The sequence below is a fragment of the Symsagittifera roscoffensis genome, chromosome 5 (assembly GCF_963678635.1).
Source record: "Symsagittifera roscoffensis chromosome 5, txSymRosc1.1, whole genome shotgun sequence".
NCBI lineage: Eukaryota > Metazoa > Xenacoelomorpha > Acoela > Convolutidae > Symsagittifera > Symsagittifera roscoffensis.
The window spans coordinates 57,329,071-57,346,571 of record NC_087066.1 but is presented as its reverse complement, the minus strand read 5'-3'; the positions used below and the strand labels follow the sequence as shown (position 1 = coordinate 57,346,571).

At 33.5% G+C, this 17,501-nt stretch overlaps 1 protein-coding gene across 1 annotated transcript in view; it reads left to right on the top strand.

Moving 5' to 3' along the window:
- Positions 1-17,501, top strand: part of LOC134846922 (putative leucine-rich repeat-containing protein DDB_G0290503) — a 325,348-nt gene that overhangs the window by 162,571 nt on the left and 145,276 nt on the right. The gene's annotated exons all lie outside the window — the stretch shown is intronic.

Below are 17,501 nucleotides of genomic sequence, written 5' to 3'. Positions count from 1 at the left end.
ATTTGATAGTGAATGTTGAAAAGTACTGGGGATGCAGGACACCCTTTCCTGAGGCCTCTTGCTGGTGTCCAAGTGTCACTGTCCATGTCTTTTCATTTCACACTATAGGCAGACGATTCATGAAAGTCTGTAATGCAGATCAGGAAATTCCCTTTCAGGACGTGGCGTCTCAGGATTTCCCATAAGGCTGGTTTAGACACTCGAGGGTACGCCTTTTCTACGTCCAGGAGCCTCCCTTTTGAGTCGGACCCGATAGGGATTCCTTCTTCGTCTTAGAAAACCCTATCTTGTTTTCTTGTCATCAATTGCGTGGCATCTGCCATTGCTCTGCTGGCGCGCAAACAGTTTTGGTTTTCGTCTAGTATATTGAGGGATTCTGACGAAATACTGACACGTTTTCCTAGTACCCTAGCAAGGGTCCGGTTTATCATGTGTAGGAGGCAGACACCTCAATAATGGCCACAGTTCTGCCTGTTCCCCTTTTTGAAAAGAGCAACGATTTGGCCCATGCTTAACGTGCTCTTCCCATTGGTTCACCCTAGTGTTGAACACTTTTTCACCCTAGTGTTGAACAGTCAGTTGAAGTACTGCTGTCGCTTCCAATATTAACGGACCCTTTCTTTGTCTACACCTGGTGCAGCGTCTTTCGTCTCTTCCATGGCCTCTTGTATTTCGTCCGAGCTGGGAGTTTAGTGCAACTCCTCAGCGGCTAGCTGAACTTCAATTTTTTATTTTAGAAACTGGAACCTGATCTAAACTACATTTTATGATTGGATAATTTAGATATTTTACCAATGTAAAGTATTTAATATTAACCAATCATGATCCATCTAACTAACAACCCACTTATTTGTAAGTGCTGAAGTTACTTGTAATTTCAGCACCAGAGAGATTTGAATTTAACTTAGAAATTAGTTGGACTCTCCCGAGCACTTCAGCAGCCGCAATAAACCAGTATACCCTAGATCTATTGAGCCTAGCAGAGACTAGTTAAACAACCTGAGACTAGATAGTATAAGAGTAAGATTAGGATCGGTATTAGACTAAGAAGTTGCACGAATCTATCCGGCCGAAAATAAGATAGCGTGACGAGCAGACGGTGTACCCTATCCGAAATTACTCTATGAGTTAACCAACTCGGTCCTAACTCATCTGGTGCGACCATAAGTCTCGAACAAGACCTTAATAGCTTAGAATTAACCAAAATAGATTAGAATTTAGACAAAAACATTTACAAAATGTTATACGACAATAATTTAATCGAAATGTCTCTACGACTCAATAGATCAGAGCCAATATTCCGAACCATAACAGAACTACCCGGAATTGGAAGAAGACCTCGAACCAGAGACGACATACGACAAAGTAGAAACTTGCCATATAGCTATATGATAGTTAGGCAAAAACCAGAACAAACTTTTATATTTAGAATACTACTGGCAATGAATTTAGATTTTCATTTGCAAACATAAAACCTTGAAGTTAATCTTCAAAATCATTTCAGGCGCTAAACAAAATTATTAATATACAATAACGATTGATAAAAAGATCTAAGATCGTTTTCCTAAAACTCTGCAGTAATATACAAAACATGTTTGAAAAATATTTATTGAAAAATAAAAAATAAAAATTAGTAGCATGACAATAAATGGTTAGTAATCATAAATCATCCTGTTGTTCCAGCTCCATCACCTAAAATATAACAGCAATCATAAACCCACTAATATCATCAAAACACTAAATCTTTCCTTTACACACATTTAAAATTTTATTAAAACTTAAAATCACTTAATTTTAAAACCAGATCATCAAGGCTTATCCTTGGATCTTAAATCATTTTCTACTTAATTAAATTTCAAATTTGATCATCAAGGCTTATCCTTGGATCAAACAGAACAACTTTGTTCTCCCCCACCCACTTAATTAGTGTCTAACGACCTCAAACGTCGATTCACTACCCAACCCTTTCTAAAGACCCAAGACTAATAGAAATTTTTAAACAAAACTAATCATTCAAATTAGGATAAACAGTGAAGAACTTCGGTTATTCATCCTTCACTTGACCCCCCCTCTTACCAGACCCAGGATAAATCTTAGACTTAGTAAGTTTAAAATAGTATCTAACGAACTACTCGCGTTCTAATTATACCTGAACCTTGTGGATCGATTTACTATTCTCCAACCCTTGAAAACAATCACTACCCCTAAGTAAGATTAAGTAAGTTAACACCTTAACTTATACTAGCCACGAGAAAGTAAAAAATCATTCTTCGGAATCGATATACTTTTCTCTCCAACCCTGAACAAACAGACCCAGGTTAAGCTAACCAAAAAATCGTAAGAACTAACAGTTTAAGAAAATAGAAACCATTTAACAACCTTTTGCATCCGTCATCCTAAACCTTATGTCATTTAAAAACCTAGGAAATAAACAAACAATCGTTTTACACAATTGTGAAATAGATAACAAAAAAATACGACCTTGTAATCACACCTCATACACAAACAGTTGGATACATTCGAACAAAACGACAAACACTAAAAAGAAAAATAATAACGAAACAAAGACAAATAACACGAAAAAGATTTTCAAAAAATCGAAACGCATTTTCAGAATCAGAAACCAACAGTTTAGACGAACTTTACAAACTAAAAGAATCAATAGATAAAAATTACCCACTTCACGATCAATTATATTTTTCTGACTCAGAAACAACTTCAAATTCATCAAAAAGAGGAAAAAGAAGAATAAAAAAGCAGTATAAACACAAACCAGTACATTTATACAATTGGAATCAACCAATTCGACACATTAATAATTACATATTAACAGTCATCGAACGAAAAAATGAGCTCAACGCACACCCCAGGTGAAGAAAGTCCAGATGATGATGAAATCTTTCCTTTTATAGTAGATGCAACCACTGATAGAGGACAGCATATATTTTGCAAAAATTTACTATTAAATTTATTTGAACCCGGAATCAGTCCATGTAAAACAGAGTTCCCAGATGTAAAAATCAAAAGACAAATCATAGACCACTACTTAAAAGATATATGCAACATAACACAACAGTATGGAATCTACTCCATAGAATTCACCTCACCAAACCATAATAATAGAAAATATACAATTCAAACAGACGATCTTGATTTAGAATTTTCAAAAGTTTTTTCAGAATATATAAAAAGCATCCAATATCATAACTCACAAAGAGCAAACTCCATATTCACCAATGAAGTTTTCGCAATAATATATAGTTATATTTCGATATTAGAAAACGAAATCCCAATAACAAATGTCTCACCGACAGAAACATCTAAACATTTAAGAGTACGACATGAAATCACACTACTCTCTAGTTATTTAAACATCATTAAAGAAAATTTCACGAAAGACGACGTTTCACAACATACAAAACACGATCTACAAAAAATTTTGGCATGGTTCATAATAGATTATTTCACACACAATATTGATTTAATTGCACAAGCAAGAAAAAATTTTAGACCCCAAAACTCGAACGATGATACCGCTATCACAGAACAATCAGATTATGTTTGGGACCCCGAATGGTCTCATCCCGCATTTATAAGCTTCCCACAAACAATCTCAAGTCAAGCAATAAGTACGATATCTTACATAAGAGATTATGTAAAAGTAATACCATTAACCATTGATGCAACACCATTAAACTATAATACATTTTTACCCGATACACAAAATAATAGTTTAAACTCTACAGTTATACACAATGAAAACCTCAATGGAACTAGGAATCTCACTCAACAAGATATCCAGACACCATCACACTTCATAAATGAAGAAATTGTACACACAACAACTACACAACAAAGTATTTCACCAATACGCCCAAATTTAACAACACCAAGAAATACAAATCCTTCACAAACACAGGTAACCTTACAATCAACCGTTAAACCTTCGGTTGCCCCTAAATATTCACATATGGATTACCAAACATACAGACCCATGACAATACCATCAAAAACACGCAAAACATTCACTAGAAACAACTTTGCAGACCATAATTATAATTATACACATCCATCAAAAACATATAATCAACCACAAAGAAATTTTAACCAATATACAAGATCTCGAAATTGGGATAACCCAATGACCCAACCTAATTCAATAAATTTCCAAACAAATCCTCCACAGGATCACAGTGAAAATTACCCATTTTTTCAACAAAATAAAAATAAAAAACAGACATCTTATCAAATGGATTATTTATCCTCAGATGATGATTTCTTACAACCAGATATATTTGCACCAAATACTCAAGAATATCGTAGACAAGGAATACAGAAAACACGTACAAATCATAGAAATTTTTCTCCACAACCAATAGATGCACAACATCAACAACCAATTCAACAACAAAATCTAATTAATACACAATCTTTTCAACCAATTCAACAACAAAATCCAATGACTGCACACTCGTATCAACCATCACAAATGCAAAATTAAATACCACTCCCATATTATCTCCAGCAACATGAAATAACAAGAAACCAACTTTCAAATTTTTCTCAAATGCCAAATGCAGCAGAATCATTACAAATGACAATGAATCCATACCTTATGGGTGGATCATCAATAACATCAAACAAACCTTTAATGGTTTTCACAGGAACAGACCCTGAATACTCTGTAGAAGATTATTTAAATGCAGTAACAGCAAACCTGATTTTAAATATTGGACCTGAACCAATTAATACGCCACTACATCAAAACTGGATACATCGACGCACAGCGTTAATACAAACAACCTTAGATGGCGCAGCCCAAAAATGGTTTTCAGTACTACCTCTAGAAATAAAATCAAACTGGAAAAGGTTTACACAGGAATTTTCAAAAATGTTTGACTCCGAAAGAAACAAACAACAACAAAGAGTTTTATGTAATGAAATTCGCAGATTACCAAACGAAACCATCAAGCAAATAGCAGTACGAATCGAAACACTAGTTCGAAAAGCATATTCATTAAATACACATGACTATAAAAACACAAAGATGACAGAAATCTTAATGATGACCTTAACACCACAATTAAGGAAAATAGCAATAAAAAAGAGAGCATCCCATCCTTCTTCAATTCGAGAACCCGATTTAGATTTTCGAAAACTAGTAGACAAATTAGAACAAGCAGAAATCACGATGAAACTAGAAGAAACGGAAAATCTGAAATTACAATACGTTAACAGAATTGAAACGACTCCCACTAATATTAATAATATACAGGAATCAGAGACAGACCTCGTTGAAAAAATCACTGAAATACTCAATATTTATGAAAAGAACCCAAACTTTAAAGGCAAACCATCTTTCAAAAAATGGTGTAATTATTGCCGACGATACGGACATAGTATTTCCGAATGTAGACAAAAACAGCAAGACAATCAAAATAAACCTCAAAAATATAAAGAACCAAATAAATCATTCTATCAATACATGAAAAAAGATCAAAATCTACCGAACAAAACAGTTTACAGCAACAACAGTTCAGGAAAACCACTCCCGAACAATACAAATTATACAAGAAATCAATCACCATATAACTCAAGTTATAGAGGAAGATCACCAGAACGAAGAAACACGAATAATTCATCACAAAATCACTACAATAGACCAAATAGTCGAAATAACTACTCCAGATCAAATTCAAATACACAACGATTTGTTTCTAGATCTAATTCCCAATCAAGAAATAACTACTATCCAAACAACCAATCACGAAATTCATCATACAATAGGAATAGAAACTACTCCTATAATCGAAATAGAAGTTATTCAAACAACCGAAACCAGAATTACCCGAACAATCAATCAAGGAATAACTCATATAATAGATCGAACTATAACAGACCAAACAATAATTACCAAAACAGATCGCGAAATAATTCACAAAATCGACACTCAAGTTATAATAATCGTTATAGAAATTATTCCCAATCACCACACCGGAATAATAATAACTATAATAATTCTAATAATCGCCACAGAAGTAGTACACCTAAACATCAAAGACAAATCAATCAAGTACAATCTAACCCAGAAACAACATCAGACCCTCCAGGTATTGATGACACAGTAACTGATACGTTACAACTCAATCAAATAAACTGTACATCATCAGATTCAGAAAGTGATACTGAAAACACTCTTTCTATCAATATGATAAAAGTCGAAAATGACTATGAATCTGTCATATATGAACAACCCTTTTCATCACACATATATGAAAATCAATCAGAATTTCTTCAAAATTATTACACTACACCCATAAATTCCACACCAACGACGCAAGAAACAAATGAGATTAACACTACAAATCAAACCAATAAAAATACCAAAACAAAATGCTTGAATACAAACCACATTTATCAAAATATACAAAAAGAACAACCCAAAGAAAAAATTTGGACAATACCATTTCTCTTAGAAAGCCCAAGAAATAAAGAATTTCAACCACCAGACCTTGAAATAGATTTTTTAATTGATTCAGGAGCAGAATCAAACATAATAAACATCCCCACATGGAATGAAATAAAAACTTTACACCCAAAGCTAACACCTCTTGAAACCTCCAGTAACTTAGCAACAGCACAAGGATCAACATTGATAAACTACGGAAAAATCCAATTATTTCTCCTCCCCACCAGAACAATGGAACAAAGCAAAATTTTAAATAAGCCATTTAAACAAATATTCCATATCACTGATATTAAACATAATATCATTGGAATACCATTTATTTCAAAGTATATACCAACAATTAACATCTTAAATAGTAAAATATTAATCAAAGATAAATATACAAAAACAAAAGACACATCCTTAACATTTTTTCAAAGATTAAATAAACAACCACCATTCTTTTCAAAATTTTACCCGATATTTAACCAACAAAGAAAACACCTAAAACCACTATCAGGAAATATCTATAATTTTTCAATCAAACAAGTTCACCAATATGATAAAGAACAAAACAAACAAAAATTTTATATGTCAGAATTTGAATTCAAACCTATTCACAAATTTTTCAAAATCACAATCTCATCCATAAAATATTTGAAAAATTCGAATTCCGATATCATTTCCTTACATGTCTATAACAACACACCTTACCAAGTAACATTACCTTTAGGACTTTTAGGATATTGTGAAACCAACGCTACAATATCACCAATACACGAAAAAGCCTATCGCGTAAATAATATACTCCAATTACTAGATATTTGCCAATCTACAATTCTTAATGAAGAATTATCTATAAATAATATAATAAGTAACGAAAACAGAAATACGGATTATTTCACAAAAACTCCATATTTCAAACCTACATTCAACATAAGTAACTACACAGAGGACCAACAAAAATTTTTAACAATGTTTAATTTCCAACATTCACAAATAACACAAGACGAATTCGAAAAGTTAGCCAAACAGCTAATTAAATATTCATCAGTCTATGCAACATCAAAATTTGATGTTGGCAAAATCAGTTCATCACTACATCTCCCGTTAAAACCAGACGCAGTTTTCAAAAAACAGAGAGCAAGTAAAGTACCAATTCACTTACATGATAAAGTGAACAGATTACTCGACATTTTAGAACAATACAACATTATATCACCAGTAAACAAAGAAGAACAACCAAAAGGCAACACATTTATCAACCCTGTTATCATACTAGCTAAAGGAGAATCATTGAAAATCGTTCTCGATGCTAGATACCTCAATTCACTTATAGATGAATCAAAATGTAATTGGCCCATTGAACCAATACAAGTTATTTTAACAAAAATAAACGGCAAATACTTTACAACCGCCGATATGAATAGTGCATACAATCAAATGCCACTAGATGAACAATCACGACGTTTAACACAATTTGTTATCGGAAACCAACAATATGAATTCAATCGCTTATTCTATGGAATATCCATAGGACCAGCAGCATTTTCAGCTTTTATGAGCAAAATTTTTAGACCACTAATACTCAAGAAAAACGCAATCACCTATTTAGACGATGTTTTTATGCAATCACAAACAAAAGACGAGATGTTCAATGTTTTAGAAAAATATCACCAAATACTTCAGAACGAAAATCTGAAGGCCGCCCCCGATAAATCACACTTCTTTTTGACAAGAGTTAAATTCTTAGGACATAATATAGAAAGAAAAACAATCACTCCATTGAAATCACGCATTGACGCTATTCAAAAACTTCAACCACCAACAAATAAAAAGAAAATCCAAGAATTTCTTGGAATGTTAAACTTTTAAATATGTTTATAAAAGTAAATATGTTTATAAAATGCAATTATATCTACGACCATTTTATAACATCCTTAGACAACAAAATAATTTTGAATGGAACACAGAACATCAAACACGATTTGAAGAAATAAAGAAACTTTTAACTGAACAAATTTCAAACACAATTCCAGATTCAAATCAACCATTTTATGCAATGTGCGATGCTTCGAACTTTGGCATCGGTGCAGCACTATTACAATCACATAATGGTACAAATAAAATGAACCTCATATCAGCAAATTCTCGATTATTCACTCAAGCAGAGCTACGACTCTCAACTCTAATGAGAGAATGTACAGCCATAATATATACACTGACAGAATATGAATTTCTGATACTTGGATCAAAACATCCAACAGTTCTATTCACAGACCATAAACCAATCATCTTTCTCTTTACACAAAAATCTAACCCAAACCACCGAGTTTACAGATTTCAACTAATTCTAATGAAATTTCCAAACTTACATATAGTTTGGACTGCAGGAAAAAATCTTGCATTACCAGACACCTTAAGTCGAAATACACCACCTGAATTACTTACACGAAAAACAACAGTTGAAATACCCAAAAACATAAAATTCTACCTTGCAGAAAACGAAACATCACCCCGATTGGAATGCAAATATGCAGTAAAAACTGATATTGAACAATCACAAATAAATAGTTTACAACATTTCCCACTTTATTTAGATTGTCAAAATAATCATTATGAAGTTGATTTACTTGGAACATCAACTTTCAAACCAATCCCATATTCTCAATGGATAAAAAATAACACCCAACAAAAACGAACAAAACAACACCCGCCTAAAAAAGACCATTTTCCACTAATTGAAAAAGAAGATTTAACTGATAAAATAAATTTATCAGGACCACAAACAAATGATTCAAAATACACAATAAATCAAGTTTTTGACCTCCATGACCCACTTGATACAATACCTTTATCTAAATTAGAAATTGAAAACATTTTTCTCCCCCCAACAGAAACGATTACAATTTCAACACTGAAACAATATCAAAACCTTGACCCAGTAATTCGACAACTGAAATCATGGCACAAATATAAAACTAAACCTATCAAAGCAGATTCAACTATTCTAGGAAACAAAACACTCCTCCGATACTTTCGCAAATTTAACAACACAACAATTAACGAAAATACAGACCTTTTAGAGTATAACCTGAATGAATCTACAGTTCCATGTCTCCCTTTAAGTATGATTCTTATAGCTTTTAATATTTCACATACACAAAATATTAAAGGACACTCTGGATCAGAAAAAACATATTCAAATTTTATACAAAACTTTTATTTCCCAAATGCACCAATTTGGATAAAAGTACTATGCAATGACTGTATAGTATGTCAACTAAATAAACCTTACCCAAATCAAAAACAAATAGCACAAAAACAAGATTTTAAAGGACAAAGTTTGTACTTTAATCATCGTATCTCATTTGATACTAAAGGACCAATTTCACCCTCATCAGAAGGAAACTCGTACATTATGGTAATTGTTGACGCATTTACACATTATGTAGCACTTAACCCAGTACCACATTGTAACGCTTATTACGCTTACACAACACTCTATGAACACTGGATAGCAAAATTCGGACTACCAGAAATTTTAGTTACAGACAACGGTACAGAATTCATAAATAATGAAATTATCACACTATGTCATTTATATAACATTAAACACAAACCACGTACATCTCATGCACCTTGGACAAACGGCTTAGTCGAAGGTATGAACCGTTCATTACAAGAATATCTTAGATGTATCATCAACGGAAATGATACAAAATATACCGAATGGTCAGCAGATGTAAAATTATTTCCCTTAGCGTATAATTCACAAATTACGACAACTTTAGGAATGTCACCATACGAAATGGTTTTTAACCAAAAGCCACGCAAACCAATAATGTTTACAGCAAATTCTCATAAAAACGCACAAGGTTATTGTCAACCAAATAAAGACTCAATTTGTTATAACCTACCTTTACATACACACGATGAAGATCATTTTCATCACCCACAAATTCTTAAACTAGCCTCCGGTACACACACCGAATGGATTCTAAATAGAGATAAAAAACACAATGAAATTTATCAAAAAATAACAAAAAAGTTATTACAAAGACAAAACATTAATGAACAAATCAATTCACGTTTTACACCAGCCTCCGAATTAAAAATTGGAACATTTGTTTTAATACCTAATTTTAATACTCAAAAAGGAATTTCTAAAAAATTACAACCCCTTCGAAAAGGACCATACCAAATAATTGCAAAACCCACTGATGTCACATATAAAATTACCGACTCAAACAAAAAAGAAATCGTTCAACATCGAAACAACCTATTACCTTATTACCCAAAAGAATACGCACTCCGCGAATTAACTCAATTATATTCTTTCACAGGATTAAAAATCATTCAAAATGAACCACATCTGAAAAACACAGAACAAAATGATAACCCCACCGAAAATCAAAACACAAAACCAATCGCCACCAAAATCAATACACAAAACCATAAAGAATCACCAAAACAAAGAAAAAATAGAAAAATGACCGAACAAATAATACCCCAAGAACAAATCGACAAATCAGAAAATAGAAAAACAACAAGACTCCGAAATCAACCACGTAAAAACTATAAAATATTCATCCCCCAATCTAAAATTTTAAAGAAAGTGGAATTTCAAAAGTAATTTTAACATTATACTTCACTATCTTGAAACCTTCGAAACATTTTTCATTTACATTTTTCAAAATAACATGCTGACAAGTACGTAATAATTCTAGTTCAAAATAGACCAATAGGATTCATCCAATCCGTCACTTTCTCTAACTCAAACTAAGACCAATTAGACGAATCATATAGAACTCCAGGCACATCTATAACTATAACTTTACGACCTCCAGGTCAAAAATAAGCAAACCACTCCAACTTGACAACTAAAATAAATATCACCATAATACCGTACCCCTCCCTTATCTAATAACCCAAAGATCAACAATATTTCCCCAACTCAGACCACGAATACCCCCAAAGCAAATTTGTTAACTTAGCCTAAAGTAACAAAATGAACATTTTAATTAGCCTAAAGTATAAAAATCTCACCATACCCCGGATCATTTGACAAACAAAAATAAAGAAAAAGACGACCTCCCAGTCACCATGAAAATTCCCCCAACAATTTTTTACAGAACTCAACCCACTTGTCAAAAAACTAATAAATAATCCGACCACACTAGAAAATCGCCTCAAACAGCAAAAAATATTCGACCAAGAGATCATTTCTTAAATGCTCTTCTCTCAATCAGTTACTCAAATACTCATAAATCTTAAGTATTTTTTTACAATACTTGAAACCTTTATAATATTTCTTTTTGATATACTTGAATCTTTTCTAATAATCCTAATCATTTTTTGTAACATTTTTTTAATTTTCTACACTATTCTCGAACTATTCCTCCAACTTTCCAAAACCCTTGATTACATCCACAGGTACGATTTATACAACTTGTCTAAATGATACGAACAATTTTCAGTAGAACTGATATTTTTTTATTGTTTGTAATTTTCATAACATTTTTATCATCCCTCATTTTGACAATATGTAAATGTATAAAGAAAGCAATCTTCACATTTGCCCTAGCAACAATCCTTCTAATTCTTTTTTTGGAAGAATACTATAATAAACATAAACCTTCCCACTAAAGTAACAATTCAAAAATCCATCAAAAATTGCTACCCAACAGTCACAGAATCAGTCTTCACCGACATCATCCCAAGATAACCAAACACCACCTTCAACTACTCAAAATCCTCAAACATCTACACGAATTTCTTTTCAAGACAATCCATACACTTTTGAAGAACGACATGCTCGTTTATCAGAACCACTAGAACCAGTTCAACGACAAGCACCTCTAAGCGAACCAACATATAACCTATACCCAACACTACCACAAGAACTAAGTAGAATAAGAAATCCTAGTCAAAACCAAAATACAGTCGAAATAAATAGACAAATTATACATCCTCGACGAAACAGAATTTTTCAAACTCCCCGAGTTCATTTTGATATACCTCAATCCCCATCACAAAACACTCCAGAAAACCCCATTGGTATATTACCAGAAACCCCTACGCTTCTTTCACAACGTAGCACCTCAAGCCTACCATCAGATTACTTAGGTTCAACACCAACATCTGAACAAATACGTGAAAATCCCTTTAACCCCCCAAACCAGGCATCACGACTACCATATTGGACAACACATTCATTTACACAAGGTGAATTAAATTTAGTCAATAATCCAATAGATATTTCTACGGATACAACAACATCCTCATCACTACCAGAAACATTATCACTACCATCAACACCATCAATAAGCCAGATTTCACCACCACCTTTTAACTTAAATTTTCCAAATAATCTCGACGCCAGATATCGAGAACAATCATCAATAAATATTCCTTTAAGACTAGATTGGAATACATTTACAGCACCTCCACCATTATTTGGACAACATCAAGAAAGTAACCGCCTTCATAACTGGGCACTTAATAGATTACAATATCGCCAAGATATTCACAACGATATCCGTGATCACAATATTCAAATACTCCAACAAAACAGTTTACAATTAAAGTTTGAAATCACAGTTAAGTTAAATAATATTACCCAACATCCCTACCCATTAAATCCACCTAACATAACAGCTCAATCACTACCACCACCGTTTATAACTACTGAAGTAATATACAAATACGACAGATATACCAAAAACACAATTGGCTACATTACATTTTATAATCCATACTCAGGATTATCATACACATGTATATTCTAAAATTATTAATTTTTCTCCAACTCCTTTTTCTAGTAATCTCAAATCAAAACATAAACCCTTCCCCTCGTACAGGACCACAAGATTTATTAGTAACACATTACGATTGTGAAGAAAATGAACAAAAAACACTACATAAATATGCAATAAATCAAGTATCACAATGTGAAACAGAACCACAAGCTATAGAAACCACAGATGTAATAGCAACACTCTATTCAAAAGCCCGAGCAACAACAGTTACAGGTTATAAATTCACAGCAACATTTTCCGAAAAGAAAGTACATTGTTCACAAGTCTCGAACGGAAACAAAAACCGACTTGACCATGAATCATTCTATCAGAGTAATATAGAACGCCTTTTACATCTCAATCCCGACGATTGTAAAAATGAATTACTTAGACTAAACATCACACAAAATAAAAACTCCCAAAGAAAGTTAGTTAATTTTCAAGTTTTTTCAGACTCTGTACATCAATCACAACTTGAAAGACACCAAGGACATATAAAACTAGACGAAAAATACCCGTATAACGGCGCACACGGACGATTAACCTATGACCTACACGATAAACATTGGATACCACACATTGGTATAAATGACCCATCAAACTGCAAAGCAGACACAAAAAATAAAGGATACCAAGAAATAATGTTTTTCGATTGGAAAATACAACTCGAAAAAATACAACTAACACGAGATTTATCAGATAATACAATGATCTATCAAGGAATCCGATTACCTTGTAAAAATGATCAAGGTTATTGCGACCCTACAACGAGAACACAAGCAACAATTGTTTGGTTCCCCGAAGATACATGTACAACATTTCAAGTAGCAAAAATACACGCTCGTATGATAAAATTTCACGAAAAATATTTTATACAATCAATTCCATATGAACAAGTCCATCCATCACGAAAACTAAGTTCTAATTTTAGAAACATAGACAATATAGAAAATAAATTGACACGTTTTCAAATATATCAAGAAACAGAACTTGCATGTAAATACAGGAATCCACTTCACAGAACACAATACTCTGAAATATTAGTTGAATACGAAAAAGGATTCGACATGACCACTGGAAAAGTAAAAATTGACCCATATGCCACAGGTCATCCTCCAAACGAAGGAACATCCTATATACCAGTTAATTTTGAAAAAAGCAACGGACAACCTGGTGGACATCTAAAACCCCATGACACCAGAAGCACACGTTTACAAGAATTATCACTAATGAATACTACATATTTCGGTAATATCCACTATGATATTCATTTAGATATGAAACTAGATTATACAATTAGCCGAATTTTTCAAGAAATGTCACTCTCCGAATTAGAAACACTACACCAACTATGCGAATTAGAACGAACACAAATATTACAATCACTTGCACTAGCAGTATTAAAAATACCCTATGCAGGATACTTATTATCTGGAAATAGATCAAATTTTTTAGACTATGAAGGAAACATCTTATGGTTTTATACTTGTACTAAAAAAGTATCACCACTATACGTTTTTGAAGATAAACGATGTTATAAAAGAATCCCTATCTTTTATAAGAATAAAGTACATTTCGTGGATACACTTTCACGAAGAACCTATTTCTGGGATACCGCAGTCCCATGTGGATCAGAAAACAGCCACAATGTAGTACAACTAAACCCTGATGAAAATAAATATTATCTTCTCACTCCATATCCAACATTAATGCAATCACTCAAAAAATTTTCACCAGAAAGCATTCGCGCTATTGCTCGAAACCCAAATATAGACTTACAATCAATAGGAATATATTCAAAATCAGATATTCAACATCACATTAGAACACAACAATTCCAAGAATTATTAACACAAATGGACACTATACAAAGACAATCAATAGACCAAAATTTACGCAAACTTGCAGAAACCGCAGGATTTGCCGATATCTACACGCAAGACTATAGCGGATATTTTAAAGACATTAAAGATTATATATATCTAAACGGTGAAAAATACCGTCCCCAAGATATAACACCAATTAACATTTTTAGCTTTGTTACACTCAAAAATGAGATCCTCGATTTTCTAGGATGGCCCTACTACATCTTAGAAAAATTGACTATTTTATACGCAATGTTTAACTTTATTGGATTTCTTTTCTCACTTTTAAAAGGAATCTACAACACATGTGCTATACACACACAAGTAAACAGACAAGCAAGCGTAGCACGCATACTCTTTGCAGGATTTTTTGGAATCTTTTCTACATCTATAAACAAAATTCTTTTAGACGCACAAATAAAAGAATATAACACAAAAATAGCAACACGACAAAATACATACGACGAAGAACATAACAATGTAGACATAACGCCAACGGCACCACAATTACCACCCCTACCAAATAACCATCCACTATCCCTAGTCCCACGAAATTTTCGAAATTTAGCCATCACACATAATCCAAATTTTCGACTCACCACATCACAAAGTCCCATTCAACATATAATGACACACCAGTCACAAGATGATAATACTTATGAACAAATTATTGAACAACCCCATACCACCGCTTTTCAGTCTCAAAATAATCATTTTTTTAGCCCACGATGAGCCGCCAACTTGGATCACTACACCGATCAAATTCCCACCCAACCAATCTTACCTCTCCAATCCCAATAATACCACTTTTTGCTTTTCCGCCACCCGAATTTCCATCTAGTAATGTAACATCAGGCATGAATTCCGACACTAATTCACACATCTCAGTTTTATATTCCATCTCACAACTCAATAACCCGAATATTGAAACCCCCGATGAATTTGCCGACTCAGAACCATCCCCATCCAATAATTTTCATAACTCTTCTAATTTTTCTCAACCCCCTTTTCAACCCATATTATCCAATAACCCTGACCCAATCACTCCCACACCCTCTTATGCTTCCCAAGTTACCCCAACCTACTCCTCATACCATTCTGACCAATCATCTCATTCTCCAGACACCCCCCGAATCTCCCCAGAGCTAGATAATTTTATTACCCTTCAACAACAACCCTACCACCTTAATACCCCAACCATAAACCAAATCTCCTCCACAATAAATTCATCCAACCCCCCTACCCCTACACCCTCTTCAAATTATACTGAATCATTAGCACCATCATCCACATCAACTGAATCTTCACTCAACACTAATAGAGCTTACCGCACTTTTAAAAGAAAGTTCCCCAACCATCCTTTCCCAGCAAAACCAGGAACAGCCCGTGAATACATCAACCACCCCAAGCATACTAACACAAAAGAATTTTTAGCCATCACCTTACCCTCATTCCCACAATACACCTTAAACACCCCCCACGACACTAACGAAACACGCAACTTTGTAGATGAATACGTTTTAATGCCCACTCTCTCTTGGACCTCATATTATCATTTTACTAACCCTCTTTGCTTACCTTTATCTAACACTCACATCGATATAGAGCGAAATACGGACATGCTATATCGACTCACTACACCACTAACCGCTAGACAATTTACTTACGTTGGATATAAAAAATCACTAAAAACACACACTGCACCTAGAGCTAACGAATATACACTCGAATACTATGATCACAATATCATCAGAGCTAACCAAGATCAATTCTTAGACGACGATCGCTTCGCTAATCCACAAATTACTGAGAAATTTTTCATCAAGACACCATATATATTTACACTAAACATCTTCGACCGAAAGTTTGATCACATTATTTCAGAAGCACTAACAGACACACAAGCATACGAAAGTTTTAAAGAACGCTTCCAAATATTTTCACTAACCTTTCATTTCCTTGCACCACACGAAAGAGATTTACACTGTTCACACGATATTATGTTGCGCACTAAACAAACCCACACATATAGTTATTATCGCTTCATCCAAAATCACTTTGACCTACACACACCCTCTAGACAACCACACCATCGTTTTCAATTCATTAATTCCAAATACACTTCACCATTTTTCCTAAATTTCACATATTGCATTAAAGATACTAACCTTCATGGTATTCTTCGTAATTATGACCCCATAACCCAAATGTACATCTTCTGTCCCATCACCAAGACCTTCAACGCCGAAGAATCCCGACCCTTCCTTATCCCGCACGAGTTTGTACAACCTATAGAAATCCCAATTTTAGAATTCATCCACAACACTAAATTCAATCACAAATTATATAATCTAATCCAAAACACACCTTATGAGTTTGCAGTTGGCA